Source organism: Eschrichtius robustus, chromosome 1 (genome assembly GCF_028021215.1).
Source record: "Eschrichtius robustus isolate mEscRob2 chromosome 1, mEscRob2.pri, whole genome shotgun sequence".
Classification (NCBI taxonomy): Eukaryota; Metazoa; Chordata; class Mammalia; order Artiodactyla; family Eschrichtiidae; genus Eschrichtius; species Eschrichtius robustus.
In genome coordinates, this window is record NC_090824.1 from 186504926 (window position 1) to 186530434 (window position 25509).

Below are 25509 nucleotides of genomic sequence, written 5' to 3' on the forward strand. Positions count from 1 at the left end.
AAGCAAGGAAATTACAAACACAAAAATTTAGGACTGCAGTTACTTGAGTGGGAGAGGAATGTGGTCAAGGAGGGTGTTACAGACTGAATGTTTAGGTCACCCCAAAATTCACATCCTGAAATCCTAACCTCCAATGTGACAGCAATAGGAGGTGGGGGACGGTGGAAGGTGCTTAGGTCAGGAGCCCTCATGAATGGGATTAGTGCCCTTATAAAAGAGGCCCCAGAGAGATCGCTCATCCCTTCCGCCATGTGAGGACACAGGGAGAAGGCAGCTATGAACCAGGAAGTGGGTCTCACCAGACACTGACCCTGCCAGTTCCTTGCTCTTGGACTTCCCAGCCTCCAAACTGTGAGAAATAAATGTTTGTTGTTTAAGCCCCCCAGGATACGATATTTTTGTGATAATAGCCAAATGGACTAAGACAGAGGGCTCCATGCGGTACTGGCCACCTCTTTCTTAAGCTCAGAAATTTGTATGCAGATGCTATTTTTATCATTCTTTAAAATGTGCATTTAATTTATAGTCTTTTGCATGTATAATGTATTTTCTAAAACAAAGCATTGTTAAAATAAGCAGAAAAGATCAACTTTATTAACTGCTAAAAGCAAAACAGTCATACACACAACTAGCCACAAAATAAGGCAAAATAAAACGGAGAGATGGAGAGCTGACATTCCCTCAGTGTCTCTGTGCCAGGACCATGGTGAGGATTTTCACATAAAGGAGTTCCATTTTAAAAAGCACAGAGGTAATATGAGGTCTCAAAGAAAAGAGAGATGACACCTAGGTGGGAGTACAATTTCCTGAAGAGCGTTGCTTTTTGACTCTTGCCGTAGGACTGGGTAATGCTTTTGAGCAAGTAGCAACAGGGTGACTGGATACCTAGGGTAGAGAAAACAACACTTTGAAAGAGGGCAGCAGAGGGACACTGGGCATGTCCAAGAAATGTCAAATAGTGCACTTTGGATCCTTGCCTTAGCTTATACATATAGCCAGAGATACAGTTTACTATGAACTGGTTCCCAAATCTGAGCTCTGTTAAGAGTCTGGATGACCCCAATAGCCGATTAACTCCCCAAGTCTGAGTTCCCAGTAAGACCCTATTAGAAATGCCTGTACTGTTAATTTATTCACAATGTAATATGACACGAAAAGAATGTTTAAAACTAGACTTGTTTCTCCAAATTTCTTCAGTAAATCAGATAGTCTTGAACATCAGTTTACTCCACTACCAAAGGGGAAATTTCTAACTTTAAATCTATGTCTATGGGAAGATACATCAATTAAATAAAAACAGGACAAACATTTTTATAGTCACATATATAAATATATATATATATATGACTATAAAAGTAAAAGTTAGTTATAGTCATATATATAACTAAGAACATTTTTATAGTCAACTGCAATCAGTTTTGTGTTCTCTCAGAAATATGACTAAGAACAGCTATTATCAAAATGAGTAACATTCATTCTAGAGGCTGTGGGACCAGGCTACCAGTGCCACAGGCCATCAGCTCCTCCCATTCCGGTCAAGAGCCAGGGTTGGGTCAAATATGTTAGGCTCATCTCCTTTCATTCTGCCTGTGATCCTGACAGCAGCACACTCTCTCTGCTCCAGAAGAAACACATATGATCCATTCCTGCTCTTCTAGATTTTTGGAAGATGCTTTAGCTAAACATGGCATTCAACTAGTCTATCAGATAAAGTTTCACTGCAAGTTTTAAAGTAATCAAAAATAATTTCAAACATATACAAAATGGCTTCAATCACTTAAAAAGATGTGGCTTTAAAATATGGGTAAAGAGAAGGGGGAAAAGCTATCTACCATAACACTTCATATTTGAGAAACTACAAGCCAAAAACTTCTCCTTTGGAAACAACAAAGCATGCATTAAGTTTTATAATGCATTTTTTTTTTTAATATTTCAGGATTTTCAGGTCTTTCAGTCTCTTTATTTTTTTTGGCTGCATTGGGTCTTCGTTGCTGTGCACAGGCTTTCTCTAGTTGCGGTGAGCGGGGGCTACTCTTTCGTTGCGGTGCGCGGGCTTCTCATTGCAGTGGCTTCTCCTGTTGCGGAGCACCGGCTCTAGAGCGCAGGCTCAGTAGTTGTAGTGCACGGGCTTAGTTGCTCCGCGGCATGTGGGATCTTCCTGAACCAGGGCTCAAACCCATGTCCCCTGAATTGGCAGGCAGATTCTTAACCACTGGGCCACCAGGGAACCCCTATAATGCATCTTCAAAATAACTTCTTCTAAAAGAACCAACATTATTTTATGGCATGCTTATCAAATGCTACATGAAACACAAAATTATCTCAGTCCAAAACCTCAAACTAAACTTTCTTCAAACTTCGCAAAGCTATTATAGTATCAGAGTTGCAGCTAAAGATTTACAGTTTCAAGGATACTTAAAAACAGTTCAAACATCCTTTAAGTGATTGCCGAACTGTCAGTTGTTCTAGACCTAATTTGGTTCACTTCAGAACCAAGGATTTCCTTACCTATGGGTGTAAAACATTTGGACCAGGACTCAGATGCCCTGGGTTTTAGGCTTAGCTCCTATACTTGTACTTACAATTGGTAAGTATAGGAGACGAGCCTTAAACCCAGGACATCTGAACTTGGGCAGGTCAAAGATACTAAGCCTTGATTTTCTCTCCCAGTCTGCCTATATGTAGAGTATTTATGAGGATAAAATAAAAGGATACAAAAGTAATTAAATATAAAATTGTGAAATATTATTATTGATATAAGTTATTATAAAGTATTTAAAAGATCACATATTGGGAAAGCTCCGCTATCACGTTCCCCCCATTCACCATGCTTACCAGTGACCACTGCGCCCAGCAGTCACGGGTAAGCCGCCTCATCAGGCAGCCAGAGCGCCTATGCCTGCATCTGTTGCTGCTCTTACCGCACTGGATGTGTTACAAATGCTGTTTGCTGGACTGTCAGCCCCACGAGACCCTGCACTCCTCAAATTCTGCATCTCCCGTGGTGGGCACAGACACTCATCTGTGGGATGTTGACAAATGCCCCAAAGGGAAAAAGTTAACATTTGACACTAGCATAAGCGGGATACAAAATCCCAGGGTACTAAAAGGTAAGTCTCATTCCAAATTCCCTTAGACACATTCACAGAAACTAGGGAAATACTTTCTAGGACTGAAAGGTAACTCAAATCCTTTCTGACTACTTCAAAGCGGAAAGGGGGATAAATGTCCTCTTGATAAATGTAAACCTCAGAGAGTATGGGATATATATAACCTTGCTAATCTCATATTTTCTACCAAATAATGTGCAGTCAATATTCTCCAATTAATTTCAATAGGTAGTAAAGCATAATTCTCTGTGCTGGCCAAACATCTGTTCACACCAAGTTATTTTACTAAAACTGAAGTCAATTGCTGCCTGCTTTGATTAAAACTCTCCGTTGTCTCAACTTTTTTCAGTCCTCTAACATTAGGAAAATGAAAGTGAACTTTCATTGACTCAAGAAAGAAAGTATGGCTCTCTTAGTGGAAACTGTATATTTTGGAATAAAAGTGAGTCAAAGAGCAATCACACTAAGGTGGTAATACCAACCTTTAGCTACAATTTTGAGTGAACAAAATAAAACTGTACACTCCTCAGACAAGCCAAACTGGGGTTTTCTTTGGAAAGTTTTAATGGAAGTCCTAGGTCATATTTTATGTTAACTCAATATACAAAATTTGATATAATAGCATTTGGGTATTAGGGCATTAATTTGTCGTACAGCATTTGAGTCCTGCCAAATACAAATATTTCAAGCCCCCATGACATGCTCTTCACTCTACTGGGGTCTGATGCAGGGTCATCTAAAAATAGCAGTTGGAGACACAGCCAGATCTCCCAGGCAATGCTGAAGAGGCACCTCTAAATGGCAGAAATTGTAGTTTAAAGAGACAGTACAGCTTATTAAGGTCCTGAGAGTAAAGAACAGTCGGAGAGCTACCATCCCCTATGGCACAACTCCTTGTACATACTCTGTGGTCATATCCATCTGAACTCATTCTTCGTGCACATTAGGCAGTAATCATTATTCTAAACAAAAGGGGGATTTCATACTCAGCTAATGGGGTAAAATACATCACAAGGCATAGAATTTTAAAAGGTCCTAGAGATCATCTGGAACAGCGGCTCTCCAACTTGGGCGTGCGTAAGAATCACCTGGCGGGCTTGTTGACACAGCCTTCCTCTGCATGGCTATTACATTCCACACCCTCTTGCCACCTCAAAGACATCATTCTAGAAATTGTTCCCTTTTCTCTGTAATATTCCTCCTCTCTATTGGGTCATTCCACACTGGTATATAAGCATGCTGCTATCTCTCCCACTGTTTTAAAATTTTTCCTTTGAACTCTGGTTTCTCCACTGCTACCACCCCATTCTTCTCATGCCTTATATGCAAAATGCCTCAAAAAGCTGTCTACACTTGCTTTCTCTAACTCCTGTTTCCATTCTCTCTTGAACTTCAATCCGATTCTCAGCCTAACCACTTCACTGAAACCACTCATGGCCAGGACACCAATGACCCCCACATGGTCAAGCCAATGGTCAGTCCTCAGTCCCCATCTTGTTTGTTCCATCACCAGCATCTGACTCAGTTTATCCATCCTTCCTGTCGGAAGCACATTCTTCACTTGGCTTCCACAATACCACACTCTCCTGGTTCTCTTACCACCTCGCTGGCTGTTATGAATTGAATTGTGTCCCCCCCAAAAAGATACGTTGAAGTCTTAACCCCCAGTACCTGAGAATGTAACCGTGCTTGGAAATAGGGTCTTTGCAGATTTCCCATATATAACCAGGTTAAGGTGAGGTCATTAGGGTGGGCCTTAATCCAACACGACTGGTGTCCTTATGAAATGGGGAAATCTGGACACACAGAGGCACAGAGGGAAGATGAAGTGAAGATACACAGGCAGAAGATAACCATGTGACTGGAGTGATGCATCTACAAGCCACTGAATACCACGTGTTGCCAGTAAACGCCAGAAGCTAGAAGAGGCAAGGAGGAACTTCCCCGCTAGAGCCATCAGAGGTAGCATGGTCCTGCTAACACCTTGAATCAGACTTCTAACCTCCAGAACTGTGAGACAATAAACTTCTGTTGTTTGAAGCCACTCAGGTTTTGGTGCTGTTTTGGCAGCTGTATGAAACTAAGACACTGGCTAATCCTCCTTAGCATGTATGGCTGGTTCTCATCTGCCTAACTTTGGGGTGGCTTAGGGCTCAGTCACTGTACTTCTTTACTTTCCTGTGTATACCCACACTGACTAGATCTCAACCAGTCACATGGCTTTAAATACCTTCTCTATACTGACTCCAGCCCAGACTTGTCTCCTGATCTCCAGGCTCATAGATCCACCTACCTTCTTCACATATCTTGGATGTCTGATAGACATCTCAAACCTAACCAGTCCCACACCAAACTCCTGATTCTCCCCAGAACACCCGTGCCTCCTTGGGCCTCTCCCGTTTCCATAAATTACTACTCACTGACCAATTTCTCAGACAAAAAAAAAAAAAAAAGGGATATTTATCTCCTTGTATTTTCTTTTTTCTTAATTAATTTATTTTTATCTTTGGCTGCGTCGGGTCTTTGTTGCTTCGCACGGGCTTTTCTCTAGTTGTGGCGAGCGGGGGCTACTCTTCATTGCGGTGCGCAGGCTTCTCATTGCAGTGGCTTCTCTTGTTGCGGAGCACGGGCTCTAGGCATGCAGGCTTCAGTGGTTGTGGCACAAGGCTCAGCAGTTGTGACACGTGGGCTCAGTAGTTGTGGCACACAGGCTTTGTTGCTCCACGGCACATGGGATCTTCCCGGACCAGGGCTCGAACCCATGTCCCCTGCATTGGTGGGCAGATTCTTAACCACTGCGCCACCAGGGAAGCCCTATCTCCTTGTATTTTCTATAACCCACATCCCAAAGGTAAATCCTGGTGGCTCCACCTCCAAAATATATTCTGAACGTGACCTCTTCCGATCTCTTCCACTATCACTACCACGGCACAAACCCCATCATTTCCCACCTGGATAACTGCCCCTGACACCTGATGGGGCTCCCTGCATCCACCCCTGCCTCCTACAGCCTATTCTCAACAGAGCGACCAGACAGGACTTGTAAAACATAAATCAGACACCATCACACTTTTCGTCTCGGTTAGTGAAAGTCAAAATTCTTAAAATCTTCTAAAAGACATTTTATGATTCCTGCTTCTTCCAAGCCCCACCTCCTCTGCCCTGTACTCTCTCCATTCACTGTTCTTACTTTTTCCAACACACCACCGTGCTTCCACCTCCTACCTTTATACCTGCTCTTCCCCCAAACATCACAGCTCACCCTCTCACTTCCATCAGGTCTGCTCAAATATCCCCTCCTTGGAGACCATCTCTGATTACCCAGCATAAAATAGGAACTCACCCCTCAACCCAGCATTCTCTTTCCCTGCGTTACTGTTTCCATAGCATGGAGCACCAAGTGATTTGTGAACTATTAACCATTTTTTTTAATCTGTGTCCTTTCACTAGAATGAAGTTCCATGTGAGCAAGGGAACTGCTATATCCCCAGCTCCTAAACTGGGCCTTGTACTTGGTAGGCACTTAATACACGTGTGAATGAAGAAATTAAAAAAGGAGGTAGAAATCCCTAACATGAGGTGACATTTGTTTTTACGTAAATAGCTTTTTCACAAGTTCATCTACCTAAATTTCTCCAAAGTTGGCACAAGCACAGCTCAGTCTCAGCCTTGCAAACATTGTGGCCATAAAAAAATATATATAATAAAATAAAAAAATCAGAGATCCTAGGAAGAAGTAAAACTCTTCAGAGTTACCCCCCAGAAAGTACGCTAATATCATTCTTCCTTTAAATGATGTTTTTGCCCCTAAAGATGGGTGCGTCCCCCTCGGCCTCACAGTCCCTCGGGATTGAGCCACCTACACAAAGTGACTCTTTGGCATCAGTTCCTCCTCTGCAGAAGCTGTACCTGCGTCAGCTCTACACATAATCATCTGTAAATTACCACACTTTACATGAACGTAAGTTACAGCTGCAATCACATGGCCATATGAATCAAGTGTCTGCTTCTGCAGGATGAAATGACCATCTCAAAATGTACTTTCCCAACATGCAAAATGCAAGCCCAATGAAAAGAGCCAAGATGTAAAATGAGAATATTGAAGCAGTCAGTGATGAAGATTCGGATAGCGTTCTCTATGTACACAGCAGCTGCATAATTTGTGAGGTTTAATTTTATCAGACTGACTTCTATTTCATGTGCCAAGTTTTTTTCCATTAGGATTTCAGCAGGTGCAATGTGACAAATCAATACAGCTAAATTCTTAGTCTCTGAACTAAGAAAACTCTCTATCACAACGTGTTAGGGTGAAAGACAGCAAAAGATGGGGGAGGGGAAGAAGGAAAAGGCAATAAAGAAATGAGATTTTAAAAGGAATCTGGCTTTTTCGCAACGGGTTTGCCGCCAGGACACAGGCGTCATGAAAACCACTGCTAAACCTAAGCAAAAATGGGAAAGGAGAAGACCCACATCAACATCATTGTCATTGGACACGTAGATTCAGGGAAGTCTACCACTCCTGGCCATCTGATCTACAAATGTGGTGGGATTGACAAGAGAACCATTGAAAAGTTAGAGAAGGAGGCTACTGAGATGGGAAAGGGCTCCTTCAAGTATTCCTGGGTCTTGGACAAACTGAAAGCTGAACATGAGCGTGGTATCACCACTGATATCTCCCTATGGAAATTCAAGACCAGCAAGTACTATGTGACCACCATTGATGCCCCAGGACACAGAGACTTCATCAAAAACATGATTACAGGCACATCCCAGGCTGACTGTGCTGTCCTGGTTGTTGCTGCTGGCATTGGTGAATTTGAAGCAGGTATTTCCAAGAATGGGCAGACCCATGAGCATGCCCTTCTGGCCTACACTCGGGGTGTGAAACAACCAATTGTTGGAGTTAATAAAATGGATTCCACTGAGCCACCCTACAGCCGGAAGAGATACGAGGAAACTGTTAAGGAAGTCAGCACCTCCATTCAGAAAATTGGCTACAACCCCGACACAGTGGCATTTGTGCCGATTTCTGGCTGGAATGGTGACAACATGCTGGAGCCAAGTGCTAACATGCTGTGGTTCAAGGGATGGAAAGTCACCTGTAAAGATGGCAATGCCAGTGGAACCAACCACACTGCATGAAGCTCTGGATTGCATCCTGCCACCAACTCGCTCAACTGACAAGCCCTTGCGTTTGCCCCTCCAGGACGTCTACAAAATTGGTGGTATTGGCATTGTTCCTGTGGGTCGAGTGGAGACTGGTGTTCTCAAACCTGGCATGGTGGTCACCTTTGCTCCAGTCAACGTGACAACTGAAGTCTGTTGAAATGCACCATGAAGCTTTGAGTGAAGCCCTTCCTGGGGACAATGTGGGCTTCAATGTCAAGAACGTGTCAAAGATGTTCGTCATGGCAATGTGGCTGGTGAGAGCAAAAATGACCCACCGATGGAAACAGCTGGTTTCACAGCTCAGGTGATTATCTTGAACCATCCAGGCCAAATCAGTGCTGGATATGCACCTGTCTGGATTGTCACACAGCTCACGTTGCTTGCAAGTTTGCTGAACTGAAGAAGACTGATCATTGTTCTGGGGAAAAGCTGGAAGATGGCCCCAAATTCTTGAAATTTAGTGATGCTGCCATCGTTGATATGGTTTCTGGCAAACCCATGTGTGTTGAGAGCTTCTCTGACTATCCTCCTCTGAGCCATTTTGCTGTTCATGACATGAGACATACGGTTGCTGTGGGCGTCATCAAAGCAGTGGCAAGAAGGCAGCTGGAGCTGGCAAGGGCACCAAGTCTGCCCAGAAAGCTCAGAAGGCTAAATGAATATTATCCCCAATACCTGCCACCCCAGTCTTAATCAGTGGTGGAAGAACAGCCTCAGAACTATTTGTCTCAATTGGCCATTTAAGTTTAATAGCAAAAGACCGGTTAAGGATAACAATGCATCGTAAAACCTTCAGAAGGAAAGGAGAATGTTTTGTGGACCATTTGTTTTGTGTGTGGCAGTTTTAAGTTATTAGTTTTTAAACTCAGTACTTTCTAATGGAAACAACTTGACCAAAAATCTGTCACAGAATTTGAGACTCGTTAAAAAAGTTTAATGAGGAAAAAAAAAAAAAAAGGAATCTGTTAGGTATGCCCAGGAGTGCTGTTAGAAATTTTGTTCCTTTGTTTCCATATCTGAAGGGTTTAGATATGTGTCTTATCCGGCCAACCCCTAAATCCCCCACTGGTCTATTTATTACTGCTACACACAACAGAACTAGGACTTGAAATGGGATCTCTGGAAGGTAACAGTGCTGTGGCATCAATTTCTTTTAATGTATTGAGTATTTGAGAAGAGTGTACACCTAAAGAGCACAAAGAAGGGAGGGGTGGCCAAGCTGTGGTCAAGAAGATGAATCTACAAGAGTGATTTTGCTGCAAAGGAGAACCAAAAGTGGAAGTTGAGTATATAAAAGATAAAGCATTAGAAATAAAGGTTGCACGAAAGGCCACAGGTATATGAAAGCCAGAGTGATTTCAGCTTGGGGACACCTGGGACATTACTATATATGCCCAATTGCTCCAGGGACTGAAGAAGGACATAGCAAAAGCCCTGGTGTTTAAAAAAGACTCTCAACCACTCACGCAGTTATGATCTTGCTCCCTTATACCTTCCACCTTATTTCTAACCTCCTCGGGTGTCCACCCTTGCACATGTCACATGCATGGCCCTGCTCCTACATCGCTCCCCATTTGCCAGCAAGGACACAGGCTGTGGCTTCTGTCCTGCATGGTACCTAATGCTCTAAGTTCGCAATTAATATCAAACCACTAATAGTCATTAGAGACCTAATATTTTAGACTAACATTAGAATTACACTTAACTAAATTTAATAAATAAATCGTAATGAGTAACATGGAGCTGGAATGTCTCTTTAATGAAATCCATGGAAACATGACTGAGATTATCAAGGTTTTCTATTCAAACTTTTAGAATCAATGTTGGTTATATTTTCTTTCTGATTCCCACTGTAGAACAGAAATGTTTTTATTTGTTTTTAATTTTTATTGGAGTATAGTTGCTTTACAATATTGTGTTAGTTTATACTGTACAGCAAAGTGAATCAGCTATGTGTATACACATATCCCCTCTTTTCTGGATTTCCTTCTCATTTAGATCACCACAGAGCACTGAGTAGAGTTCCCTGTGCTATACAGTAGGTTCTCATTAGTTATCTATTTTATACATAGTATCAATAGTGTATAGATGTTAATCCCAATCTCCCAATTCATCCCACCACCTCCCTTTCCCCCTTGGTATCCATACGTTTGTTCTCTGTTTGTTCTCTACATCTGTGTCTCTACAGAAATGCTTTTAAATATCTCTGGAGTTACAGTTAGGTTTTTTTTTTTTTCCACTTGGGATTTTTGTTTTATTTTGTTTTGCTTTGTTGTTTAAAAACCACAGCAATGATGGAGGCTTAAAATAGAAAACTAGTACCTATTTAAATATATAGTAGAGGTCAAAAAACAATCTGAATTCAAATGAGATTTCTAAAAATACATACATATTTCCTTTCTGATTTCTACAGATTTGTTCACTCCTTAAAAACTTTTATGCTATTTTGGGATTTTTACTGCAAAGCCAAGATAAGCGCTGATTTTTATCTGTTGAGGGTGTTTCCTACTCAGAAAAACAATCCAGGTCAACCACCACAATAATCATAAACACAATGGCCAAGGATACAGAAAAAGAAAATTCATGAGTTCACATCCAGCACATAGGGATCTGACTCAACTTTAAGAAAAAATTAATAATACACACAATCCCCCTTAGTTTTATTGTCCATTTAAGGCAACTGAAAGTTTTTATTAACTTTTACTAATTAAATTATTCTGCTTCTTTATTTAAGTGTTAATGAAGTTTTTAAAGTAATGATTTTAGGAGATGCATTTCTAATTACTATTTCTAAAAATATTGCAAACCATGTTCTTACCACACCAAAATTAAGCAATTACCTATAAATGCCCATAATTAGAAATGCAGTATAAATTCTGTTCTAACAAACCAAGCCACTGTGTCTTAAAGATAGGATAATTAGCACAGATACTAATTAAATGGGTGCTATGGTGATAGGTGCCGCAGAGGTGTACAGACTGGGTGAGGGGAAAAAGCAGCCCGAAAAAGGAAATTGATTTGTGCAAGCAGAAGAAAAAAAATCTTGAGAATGAGATAGGCAACTGGAGGGAAGAAACAAATCAGCAGAGGGGCTTTTTAACTGATATTAGGAAGGTGTGTTGTAACAAATATTTAGTACAGGTAGTTCTCCCTATATATCTGAATCTGCCCAATAATGAGTGATTGAAAGGGTTTATTCCTGGATGGCACTAAACTATACATGGAAGCACCTTTAAGGAATAGGGAGAAACCTCACTTTGAGTGAAGAGAAAAATCTGACCCACAGCATACACTTTAGTTTCAGAGGAACACAGAATCCTTTCCAGTCTGTTTTCTATTTACATCGTGAAATTGATCACCATTTTCTGCTTAACACACTAACATACAAATGAATAAAAGTGCTGTTTTGGGCTTCCCTGGTGCCGCAGTGGTTGGGAGTCCGCCTGCCAATGCAGGGGACGCGGGTTCGAGCCCTGGCCCGGGAAGATCCCACATGCCGTGGAGCAACTAAACCTGTGCGCTACAACTACTGAGCCTGCTCTCTAGAGCCCACAAGCCACAACTACTGAGCCCACGTGCCACAACTACTGAAGCCCGCATGCCTAGAGCCCGTGCTCCACAACAAGAGAAGCCACTGCAATGAGAAGCCTGCGCACCGCAAGGAAGAGTAGCCCCCGCTCACCGTAACTAGAGAAAGCCCGCATGCAGCAACGAAGACCCAACACAGCCAAAAATAAATAAATAAATAAATAAAATTTTTAAAAAAAAAAGTGCTGTTTTGTTTTCTTCAAACTTGGCAATAATTTGGGAGGACTTGAGATGATTTTTTTAAAGCTTGTGTTAGAGGACAAAAAATTAGGTACACAGCCTCAACCTCATAAAAAGCTGGGATTATGTGATTGTTTTTCCACGCACAGTATCTAAAATGAGTTAAGTACTTAGCAGGTGTTCAGAAAGTATTTGTTTAAGAAGAAAGAAAGATGGGAAGGACTGAAGTGTTTCCTCTTGAAATGTAGGCAGAAACTGTTCTAAAACATGTTCATGTCTTAACTCATGTTTCTTATTGCAAAAGCAGCCCCATCAATCACTAATGTCTTCACTCAAATCCAATGGCATTTACTGAGCACCTACTATGTATGAGGATTGCCCCTTTTGCGTCTGTCACTCAGGATTAGTCTTTAATCCTGCAGCTGTGAAGCCCCAGGGGCCGTGAGCAGATGGGACTAGTAATAGGATTTCACTCGACCCAGTAACACTTTCACTCCATCTGGCACGTTATTCCTGGAACAGTCACTGGAAAAGAAATTGCACTAGGTAAAAACATTAACAAAGCCGGGGTGATGGGTTTCAGTCGAAATTGCATGTGACAAGTTGCTCTTCTGGTCTTACCATCGGCAGCTGCACACCTTTCTTCCACCCGGTGCCGTGTTAGCCCTCCTCTCTATCCTTCCACACCTGCATCCTCAATTCATCCTCCTCTTAGACTAATAGCTCTGCCAACTCGGGATCCATCAGTCTCTCCACATCAGCATTAAGCTGTACGGAAAATGAGAGAGTGAAGAACAATCTTCCTAAGATTTGGGTCACCTCCCTCCATTCTCATAGGCTTGGATAACTCATTTAAAGTCCACTCGGCTTCTCCTCCCTGCCTTGCAAGAAGTGTACACTTCTTAAAGACGCCAGATTTCCTTTTCCCCAGACTTTTACCCACCAGACATATTATATGTTGCAGTTGCTGGAAAAATATTATTAAATGAGAACTTTTTCATGAGAACAGTAATCATCACCTAGATAAATGAATAAATTTGCTACTACTGCATTTCTTATAAAGATGATAGCAACTCAATGTTGATCAATCTTATTCTTGCTAATGCTCATAAACAAAAATAAACGTTAAGAACTAACAAAATTTAGTGATTAAAAGAGATCGATTTAAAGTAGAAAAAACAGGAAACAGAACAATACACACTTTTTCTAAGACAAATCTGTTTAAGATATTTAGCTAAAGGAAAATGACACTGATCTAGAAATGTAAATGGCTAGTAGAGAATCACTAATAAAGAAGTTTTATTTTAAGCCTCTGAATTTCCTCTAAAAGCCAAGATTTTAATATTCTTGGCTTGGACTTACCGTACTAAAAACACAGTAACGCAAGGGAGAACAATGAGACCTTCCTTAAGAGTTCATTTACTAGGTCAAGTGTGCATTAGAATCTTAATTCTGATCTACAAAATCATGATTCTCTTACAATTTAACTGAATATTTATATCCATGGACTATTTTAGGACACTTCAGAATTACTGTCATCATGCCCCATTTGCTCCATCTTCAGAATGTTTAGAACACACACCAAAAATGTTTAAAGGCCTATGTTTCTGAAATAATTTAACTTTACTTTTAAAATTGAATACATAAATGTCTGAGAGTTTTAAAATTGAATACATAAATGTCTGAGAGTGCTATTTTTAAAATTCACTTTCATGACAAACTCTTTATATTGAGCCTCAAACTGTAATTCATGAGAAACCTGAGAAACTTCTAAAGATGAATTACATGTCCAACAACTGTTATGAAATCGGGGACACAGAGTTTCCTCCAAAAATGAGCACCTATAAGGTTTCTTTATATTATAAAAAAGAAGGAACAGGAGGAAGCGGGGAGAGAAGTGTACAATGAAGAGAAACAGGTGTGTGTAGCCAAGAGACAAGATGGAATTTGAAAGAGCCACGAGACTGTGGCTTAGAAAGATTAAATTTACTCCACGTGACTCCAAAAGGCAGAAAAGGGACCATTGGCACAAAGTCGGACCATTGGCACAAAGTCAAGAGAGGAGAGGGGAAACTCTCAACTTAATGTGGTAAAGAAGAACTTCCTATTAAAATGGTATATACGCACTTATGGAGTAACAAACTTAACATCTTCAAAGGAATTCAAGTAGAAGCTGAAAGACTACTTAGCATGGACACTGAAATTGTGAATTTCTCTACTGGGTGGGAAACAAGACTAAGAGGCCAGCCCCCTGACTCTCCACTTTACGTGTGTATAGTCAAATGTGTTGAACCCTTCTATGAAGTCAAAAAAGCGTAGGTGAGCACTTTTAAATAAATGCATCAGAATTTACATGTCTGCGATGGACACCTGCATTTTGGTGTTCCGCATCCATTTTCCTCCTGGTAGCATCAACTTGCTCTTCCCTTTGGAATGACCCAGCCCCTCTGGTCTGAGTGTGGCTGGTCGAAGCCCCACCTCTTCAGTTTGTCTCGTCCTCCTGGCCACAGAGATGGGCATGTGACTAAAATCAGACCCAGGCAAATAATCTTGGAGTTTTCATTCAAACTGTTAGGGAAGGAAAATTCTTTCTGCGGAGCTGGCTAGGATATAAGGCTGAAGCTTGCTTAAAAGCTATCTTGCCATCATCATAAGGAAAGAGGCTACCCTGAAAAGAGTTACAAGAGAGAAGAGCTGAAACCTGATGATAACCCCAGGACCCACTGACACCTAGGCTTTTCAGCCATCAGCTAGCAAAGCAGTACATCCTCTCTTCTGCTTTAGGCTAGTTTGCGTTGCCTTTCTGTCACTTGCAACCAAAAAGTCCTAACCGATGTCAAAGGAGGAAATAATGAGAAAGGGAGCTTGAATGTCTAAATACTGGCTAATATATACTGGCTAATAATATAAATACTGGCTTATAATCTAATTCTAAGTTTCGACCTTTAAAACCTAAAATATTTAGGGTACCTCCTGGTACCATTTGAACTTTCTCATCTTCTTCATCATGACTATTTTCCAATTCATATGGAACCAGCTTTTCTCCCAGCTTTCTGCCTTGGTTTCCCGTAACCTCTCAAGAGGTTCTGTATTGGTTTCTCAATCTCCCAAGAAAGAAATGACATGGGGCACTTCCAAGAGTCATCAGCCGTCCTGTTCACACAAAACAGCCAACTCTCCCCTGTGGCATCAGGCTCACACAAACCAAATGGAAATTTTCCCTCTAAGTGAACAGACTGTTTCAAAAAAAACAGGATTCCAGAAATAGTTTGTCAAGCTGTCCAGGTTTGCTGTTATGAAACCATTGCCCAGGCCAAAAGAATTAATCTCTTTTCTCCCTGAATCAGAATTTTCTCAATGAGCCTTAGGCCCATTAACCAGAGAGGGCATCCAGAATCTCCTCATCACTCCACACTTAAGTCTTCTGCTTTTTTGAGCATTTCTAATCTTTCTTTACATTTTCTAAACAAACTAAGAAATGCTTGATTTTACACATTTTAATACAACCTGGCATGGGTCACTGGTCATCATAACTGTTTCTACCCCTCTATAGAACAAAATAAGGTACGAAGAGATTAAAATGCACATACATGTATTCATAGCTGATGATTATCTAATAATATTAATCACACCATCATTTTTTACAAAAGACATAAACAAGTTTTCTGAAAGAATAAGTCTTAACGCCATTTTCCCCTGTTAGTGCAAGTCATGTAAATATCCCCTACCACGTACTTGTGGCAGCTTAGCCAAAACGCAGGCACTCATAATAGAAATGAAGCATCGGATTTGCTGCACACGGTGCCACGTCCACACAAAGCCTCACGCTTCGGACAGGAAGGGAAGAATAATACTGTATCCACTGGTAGCTGCAGGGGGACGTTTCGGGAGACAAAATGGCATTACTTGAGTTGGAATTTGGCCAGGACACTGGGGCTAAATACCCGGACTCTTGTGAAAAGTGCCCTGGGATTGTTAATGCCCTCCAGTCATCAGGACCTCAGTTTTGTGTCTTCTATGAAAAGAAAAGCTGATTAGATCATTTAAGTAAATCTCTCGGTGGGCTTCTTTAGCTTCTGATTATCTAGGTATGCTTTAATCACCGTCAAGACTGCCCTGGTGAAAATTAATGACAGATTAATGTGAGACACTCCAAGATATCAAACCACCAAAATATATACCTCGATAATATATCACATATATATTTTTCATTTGTTCCCCAGGGGATTAATTTAGAGACCCAGAGATTCCTACTTGGACTAAATCATGTTGTTTTAAAGAGTACATAATATCCCAATTATCCTGTTACCCTTATCTTTATGAGTCTCCAAAGGAGGGATAGCCTAAGTGGGGTGATTAGATTTAATACCACAGCCCTGATCCAAGGTCCTGTTTCAACAGACACTCTTTTTTTTCCCTAACAATTACTCTGAACATTAAATCTTCTATGTTATTTACTAAAACACCATAATAAGACTTGAAACACAATTATTCATTTCCTTTGCCATAGAGACATCTAGACTCTATTCAAATTTCTTAAGGGAATAAAAATAAACTGAAAAATCTCATTTTAGGAGGTAAAAATATTCATAAATATTTTATACTGGCATGCATGTATAAGAAGGGAAACATTTCTTCTATTACATGAACAAATTCTCTTTTAAATACAGGACTGGGGGGAGGACCCTTGAAAATATTAGCAAATGAGTTCTTCCTCCCCCTCTTCATCACCAGTGTCTACAAAACCCCAAAATGAAATGAATTCATTAATTTCTTCCCCTTTTTTCCCTAAATCTTTATTTTCCCAACACACTCATTCGTCTGCCTGAATGAGTTGTTTTTGTCCTTCCCAGCCTTCACAGAAGGATGTTTTAAGGTTTTCTTCGGCCCACAGGGCAGCTTTGCTGACTCTTGGTTTCCTCATCTGTAAAAATGGGACAGCTAGAAGAGATCAGTGGTTCTGAACCCAGGCTGTGCATTCAAATCACCTAGGATGCTTTCAAAATTTAAAAAAAAAAAAATTTTTTTTAATCCCTTAACCCAGCCCCCTGAGATTCTGATTTGGCTGTTTTAGGTTTAGGGATCCAGCATCTATCCTTTTTAAAAGTTCTCCAGATGATTCTAATGTGCAGCCAGAGCTAAAAAAAAAATGACTGAATTAGTGTCTCCAGGATTCTTTCAGTCTTAAAGCTCTCCGTGTCCATCTATTCATATAAGGACCACTTAGCTAACATGTCCAACACACGGAATGGGTTGGTTTCCTAGGGCTGCCACAACAAATTACCACAAACCTGGAGGCTTAAAACAACAGACATATATTCTCCCACAGTTCTGGAGGCCTGAAGTCTGAAATCAAGATTTTGGCAGGGTTGGTTCTTCCAGGGGGTTCTGAGGGAGAATCCGTTCCGTGACTCTCCCCGCATCTGGTGACTGCCGGGCCATCCTTGGCGTTCCTTGTCTTCTGGCAGCATCACTCCACTCTCAGCGTCCATCTTCACATGGCCCTCCCCTCTTAGGCCCTGTGTGTCTTCTCCTTTTCTGTCTCTTATAAGGACACTTGTCATTGGATTTAGGGCCGACCCTAATCCAGGATGATCTCCTCTAGAGAGCTGTACCTTCATTACATCTGCAAAGACCACTATTCCAAAGAGGATCACATTCTGAGATTCTGGGTGGACATATCTTTGGGGGCCACCATTCAACCCACTACCCTGGAGGTGCCACTTTTATCAGAAGCCAATAACAGAATCCTCTGAAACAGGTGCTAGGACAACTGAAAGGTACACTGCACAGAGGAGACAGGCCACAGGGCTTTTGGCTGCCATCACAGGGAGAACAAGGGACAGAAGGGGGAGCACATGAAGGGTACACCAAGGTGGCTCTGGGCCAACTCCCACAAGCAGCTCAGGACTCAGCTATCAGGTCAATTCTACTCTAGTTAGAGACAACATGAGCCGGTACCTCCGCTATGCCGCGACAAAGAAGTGCATGCTGTGTGGCCTCCATAAAGAGGGACCGCAGAGTTGGAAAGGCTTTCCGTGACCGCTCAAGAGGCTATGCATTCCTCAACCCTGGAAAAAGGCTCTCGTTTATTATGTTCAATAATCTCACTACTTTCTTTCTCCTACTATCCCCCAAACAAATCCTCAGACCTAATGGATTTCCATGAATCCTGTTATACATAGCAAGGAGGAAAAGAGACGATAATGCTATAAAATGCCTACTACAACCCTAATCTTGTTTTTATGCCAATTCATGTTATTGCTGTCTTTCAAAGCTATGCTCAAAAATCCTTGCCCTTTCATGGTTTCTCCTCACCCCCAGGCCTATGGGACCATCCCAGTTCACATCCTTTAGCATAAACATGCATCATTTTAAGTGTGTCTGCTTGTACTTATAAACATGTTTACACCACACATCCTATGTCTTTTTAGACCCAGGCCCAGTGAGGTTGATGGCTCACCACAGGCAGAGATCCTGCCACTGGCTTCTATGGGATTCCTCCGAGACACTGATACCGTCCCTCCTCACAGAGGATGTTGTTCACTGAGAGACTATTATATTAGTGCATCTCTAGTCAAGTGTTGCTTCTCATTTACTCGTTTAACTTCTTTTAGGACTATCACCCAAAAAAGAAGAAGAAAAAAGAAAATAAGATAAAAGAAATGTTTCTCTGTTCTGAAATAAGAGTGGGGGCTTCCCTGGTGGCGCAGTGGCTGAGAATCTGCCTGCCAATGCAGGGGACACGGGTTCAAGCCCTGGTCTGGGAGGATCCCACATGCCGCGGAGCAGCTAGGCCCGTGAGCCACAACTACTGAGCCTGCGCGTCTGGGGCCTGTGCTCCGCCACAAGAGAGGCCGCAATAGTGAGAGGCCCACGCACATTGATGAAGAGTGGCCCCCGCTTGCCGCAACTAGAGAAAGCCCTAGCACAGAAACGAAGACCCAACACAGCCAAGGATAAATAAATAAATAAATAAATAAAAAATTAAAGATAGCTACAAAAAAAAAAAGAAAAAAAAATATGAAATAAGAGTGGCATACCCACTCTCGAAATACAATGATAACATTTTGAATTACAAACCCATGAAGGGATCTAGCAATGAATACTTACATAAATAAATGCTAAGGGGAAAACACCTCTCGAACACCCACCCGTTTCTTCATTTCTTTAAAATGGCTGGAGACTAACTGGGCTGTGTCACTGGCTGATAACAGGAGAGCTGTAAACGGAGAGCTTGTTTCTCTTCTTCAATCCCCTGAAGTAACAAGACCTAAGAACAGCTCCGTCGTTACCTTCATTACCTGGGTCTCACACGGTTACATCTGTGATCCGTGATGTTACACCAAATGGCAAGGATTTCACATAACCAACCTATCACACTGAGGAGAAGAGGTAGCAGGAGCTGTTTTACACTTGCAAACGCAGCCCTTGCAGGAGATGATGTGGTTGCCCGAAGGTGAAAGATTCTGCCCCTGCTCTCTAGCATGGACTGCCTGTCCCGAGGGTAACTTCATTTTCTTCAAACCTTAGCTTTCAGCAGTTGTCTACTACGTTACATCACTTGAATGGTAGATTTTCTCAGCCCAGGGTATCATCCACTTAAATCATCAATCCACTTAAATATAGCCACCCTAAGAAAATATCTGCAAATCCTTTATCTGACAAGGGATGGGTATCCAGAATACACAAAGAACTCCTACAACTCAACAACAAAATAACAAACAACCCAATTCTAAAATAAGCAAAGGACTTGAACGGACGTTTCTCCAAAGGAAATCTACAAATGGCCACTAGTCACATGAAAGGATGCTCAACATCACTAATCATTAGAGAAATGCAAACCAAAACCACAATGAGATACCACTTCACACACATTAAGGTGGCTGTTATAAAAAAAGAATACTAACAAGTGTTGGCAAGGATGTGGAGAAATTGGAACCCTTGTTCATTGCGGGCGTGTAAAATGGTGTAGCTGCTGTGGAAAACGGTATGGTAGTTTCTAAAAAAATTAAACATAGAATTACCATATGACCTAGCAACTCCACTTCTGGGTACACATCTAAAAGAACTGAAAGCAGGAACTCCAACAGGTATTTGTGCATCCATGTTCATAGCAGCATTATTCCCCACAGCCAAAAAGAGGAAGTAACCCAAGTGTCCATTGATGGGTGAATAAATAAACAAAATGTGATATATACATACAATGGAATACTATTCCGCCTTAAAGAGGAAGAAAATTCTGACGCGTGTTAAAACACATGAATCTTGAAGACATTATGCTAAGCGATTTAAGCCAGTCACAAAAGGACAAATACTGTATGATTCCATGTATATGAGGTACCTACAGTGATCAGTTCGTAAAGATAGAAAGTGGAATGGTGGTTGCCAGTGGCCAGGAGGAGAGGAGAATGAGGAGTCATTGTTTAATGGGTACAGAGTTTCAGTCTGGGAAGATTACAAAGTTCTAGAGATGGATGGTGGTGATGACTGCACAACAATGTGAACGTACTTAATGCCACAGAACTGAACACTTCAAGACGGTTTAAATAGTAAATTTAAATCATATTTTAATCATAATAAAAATAATATATTAAAATAATAGCCATCCAAATCCAAAACTTATCTACATTATAATACTTATTTTTAAATTAAGGTTGTTAGAGTCTATCTTGCTTTTTGTTCTGAGCGGTACTGAAAAATCATGCTTCACCTACCTTCCTTTTTAAAAAAAAAAAATGAGGAAAAAGAAATAAAAGCTTCTTACCTCACTTATCCCCTCCATATTTGCTGCACAGTGAGGTAAGTTTTAAATTACTTTTGATAGTAAAAATAAAACCACTGTCATTTTCATAGTTAGAATTCAGCCAACGTTCTGTTGGTTCCACTCACCCTCCTGGTGTTCTGTGCCTCACTTCCATCTCGTTCAGAAATCCCCCAGCACCCGTCCCTCCCACCCAATACACCCAGAAGGTAGGAGGAAATCTCTCTCCTCTGGAGTTAATGCCTCTCAGGCACAACAGGATTGATAAAGCTTTTAGCAGCCCAACCTATGGGCTCCCCAACACCATTCATGACCACAGGAAAGTGCTTTAGCTCTTAAGAAAGCAATACCACAAATAGCCAAACTATCGAGTAAAATGAATACTGTAGAGTCAGAGTCATAGCAGGGACAATGAGAGACTGACTCTAGAATTCTGGCTCTCAACACAGTTACTATTCTGAAAATCAGGAATGGAGGGGAGGGTGGATATAGAAAATGTGTTCTATAGATGAGAAAAAAGACAAGTAATGGGGAAAGCAACAATTGAGGCTGGAAGTTCATCTCAACTTTTGCATCTAAAAGTAGACCTAAAAATGAAAACAGCAGCACAAGTACAAATATATTCTTGTCTTAATGACAGAAGAATGGACACGGATGAAGTAGACATCTGCACATCTTGAAAATCTTAACATTTCTGTGTTACTTACAAAATGTTTGAACAAGTAAAATGTATTTTTTTTAAATAATAAATTTTCCAAATTACTATGGTGAGCACTTTTACAATCAGAAAAACAAATCCTCAATATAAAAACTGAAAATATCACAGAGTGTAATAAATGTTTTCCTTTCCTAAATATAGTCCTTTTTATTGTCTATACTATTTAGAATTGTCTATAGTATATATCATCCTGGACCTTCATTCCTGGTCGATGCACCTCGAAATACTTCTCAAATCCCAGCACACAGCCCCATGCTGCTGTTTTTACAAATGACCTGTATACACATATGCAGAGGTATCTACTTCCATGACATGCTCAGTTGGGCAGGCCTTCAACAGTTTCGATTGCTTAATAAAGAAGAATCATCTATCTATACTTTGCCATATGCCAGAGGAAGGTTCATTTCCCAGATCATTCTCTCTCTATCCAGCCAAGGAAAATATCCTTGATCTTATTTTTAGAAAAAGAAAGAGACAGAGACAGACACTTGGGCAATGCCCTGAAAGAAGTTGCTGTCTTAGTGTTTCCACTTGCTGATTAGCCTGGTGCCACTTGGTGGCACTGTTGATTCCAGTTTGCTCCCTGATCCAGGGGACGGGTGTATCAACTGATCCAACCATAATAAGCACGTGTGACTCTGGCTGACAGCCTTAATAGAAACATCAGAATGTCTGTATTCCTATCTCCCAAATATAAATGGTAAATCTTATAGTAAATGCCCTTCTCTTAGAACCTTCCCTTGCTTTTCTATCTAGAAATCCAACCTTCCCATGAAGGTGCCTATTGGCCTGCCTCCGTGAAACCTTCCCTATAAACTCTGGCCGGAGTCTCCCATAGGGCATGGCAATCTGGGAAAGTTATCTTCGGCACCGCCCTGGTAGAGAGACAAGTGGGCAGGGACTGGGAAAGAAAATGAGTTGGTGAAAAGGAAGCAGTGCCACCATCTTGAGATTTTTTTTTTTTTAATACAATATAAAACACAGGGAAAACAACACTTTGATAGACTTTCATTTATGTGATTTATTTGGTGGGTGCTTTCATTAAGCCTCCCAATACACCTGTGTGACCATCCTATTCTAGAGACAGGAAAGGGAGATTCACAGGGGTTAAGTAACTTGCTCAAGGGCAGGCACACAGAATTTGTGAGTTGAAGACTGGAACCTCAACCTTTTCTCCAAGTCTCAACCCCACATTGCCCTGACATAACAGGGGCTCTGAAAGAGCTCCCGAGGTAAATATACACAGAGGCCCAGCAACCTCTAACCCAAACCTAAAGACTGAAGTGGGGCAACTACCCCTCAAGAAGGTCTATGGCTCCTGTCTTCACTTACCCACTCCCCATGCGCCCCACAAACACATAATCACACATATTGAGCTGCATATTCCTCTATTTGTTCAACTTTGTTTTCTTCCTTCAAGATTGCCAAAGTTGTTAATTTTTTAAAGATTTCAGTCATACAAACATTTGGAGGAACCAACATACACTGACATACACGATCATTGTTTTGTTCTCTGAACCCCTCGGGGAAGCTCTGCTTCTGTTCTACGTTGATCTTTCCTTTTTTGTATGATAAGGGGATGTGACAGAAGCCGTGAGCAATGACAAGATAGAACCCTCAGGGGAGGAGCAGAATATGGATATTTTATATCAATAATTATTATATTATTGTTTTGAACAACATGTATTACGTTCTTTAGTGGTGAGAATAGCATTATATGATGTTGCAGCTAGTAGCTCTGATCATAAATCACCATCAGTGAAGGATAAAACATAGGGAGATATTTCTGGTGGCTGTGATCTTACTATCAGCATTTAGTTTATGATGCATATAAAATACGACTGACTATAAAAGTGTGATGCTAATCTTTTAACAAACACCACAACTTATATGTACAATAAAAGAATGTCATCACCTTCTAACTGGGTGCTTTGGAACATTATATACATATTCTTGAGGCTGCTCAAAACTCTGTGAAAATTCCTCTTTTGATATTGTATTCAGTGCCTGAGACATATACTTTTGATTCTTCTCAACTGTGGTAAATATTCATACTTTGAGGGTGGATTTCATTTTTGGAAACAGCTGAGTCATTTGGAACTAAATCTGGCACATAAGCTGGAGAAAACTGAACCAAAAATAAGATTCATTCATTGAATTATTCAACAATTATTGCGTTGGACACTATGCCACATGAAGACAGCCTCAGCTCTTAAGGGGCTCACAGTGGAAATAACACCATTTTCCCAAAGATGTTTAAGTAGCTCCGGTTGCTTTTAAGTAGGACTGTGACAGGGGAGTAACAAGGCTGGGTTTCTGACCTGGCTCGTAAAGCGGTTATCAACGCAGTCCCAGAAGGAGGTATTCCAAACCTGTTCGAGCAACAGCAACTTCAGTGGCATCAATGGCACGAGCATGTGACCTCCCAACAGGGCTATTCCAACAAAGGATGCTCGGCCCAGAGAGTAACATTCTGGTATGTGTTACTTTACAATTTGATCCAGTATTACTTTACCATCACATCTACTAAGCCCAGCAAAACTGCATGATAAGAAATCTTTCCATTTGTTTCCTAAGCTGGCCTAAAAATCAATGTGGCCACCATTAAAGGGAGGGGAGAGCTATAGTACCTTACAGGATAGCAGAGCCTCCCACGGGTGTGGGGTGGGAAAGACAGCCAGCACAGTGACATGCAACTTAGTACATACTGGGGGCCGGGGCGGGGGGGGGTCAAATAAGTAAATATATAGAAGATGACAGGAGCCAGGCTTCTCACTGTCAAAGAAGCGAGTTACAAATATGGAAAAGGAGAAAACTGGCAATGAAGATATTGGTATGAATTCATAGATACAGAAATTAATGATATTTAACACACACATAAAAATAAATATAAATATATATTTCCTAGTCCTGACAACTAAGAGGACTCGGAAGCAGCAACACCCCAATAGCAATAAGCATACCTAATGCCCTAATGCTTGGTTTCTAAAACCATTCTTCACTAAAAGAAACCAGGGATCCTTGGAGAAATAGATGATTCCAAAGAGGGACAGGGAGAATATCAGATGACCCTAGAATATCTTAATGTGTCAGAAACTAAGGAGGTGCCTAAAGAATGACAGAATTGTGTCAAAAAGACACAGAAACTTGCTTAGATGGAGTCACACTAGCCAGGTGTGGGACCATGTTAGGGTTAAAATAAATAATGATAGTGATGCATTATAACCCACTGAATGAAACAGGAAGTCATAACTCTGTACTGATAAAAATACATGAATGAACAGATTAAAAGTCTGATGAGGACTAGGATGCATATCTAGTCTCAAAGGACCCTCAACAAAGTTCGTATTAATTACAAAGGGAAAAAAAGTAATTTTACAGAGGAGAAGGCTGGCAGACATGACCTTAATCAAGTGATTAAGTGAACATCACCAGTAATGGAACAAATCAAAAATGTGTGTCACCTGGTAGGCGGCAATGAAAAGAATACAGCACCATGTCCACGGAATCCCTGCCTGCGATGCCTAACCTCAGTACAGTCATGAAGACACATCAGCCAAACTCAAGTTGAGGAACATCAACTGGCCTTCAAAAGCATCATGAAAGTCACTGAATGACTAAGGAATCGTTGCCGGTTGAAGGAAGCTAAAGAAACAGGACAAGGAAATGCAGCACATGACTCTAGACTGGATGCTTCTGCTCTAAAGGGTATTATTAGGACAACTGGCAAAACAGGCATGGGGCCTGAGGATTAGATGACAGCAACAAATCAATAGTAGTCTCCTGATTTTGAATGGTTGTACTGTGACTATGTAGGAGAATGCCCTGGCTTATAAGAAAGCCACACTAAAATATCCGGTGGTGATGTGGCATCGTGCTGGCATTGGTACTCTCCAATGGTTCAGGGGCAAAAGAAATGTTTTTTATAGTGTACTTTAAAACCTTTGTAAGTTTGAGATTTTTCCCCAAAAAAAGGTTAA

At 41.1% G+C, this 25509-nt stretch overlaps 1 protein-coding gene and 1 pseudogene across 1 annotated transcript in view; one reads left to right on the forward strand and one right to left on the reverse strand.

Annotated features, from left to right (window-relative positions):
* Positions 1 to 25509, reverse strand: part of NEBL (nebulette) — a 340699-nt gene that overhangs the window by 240495 nt on the left and 74695 nt on the right. The gene's annotated exons all lie outside the window — the stretch shown is intronic.
* LOC137761668 (elongation factor 1-alpha 1 pseudogene) lies at positions 7560 to 9194 on the forward strand (annotated as a pseudogene).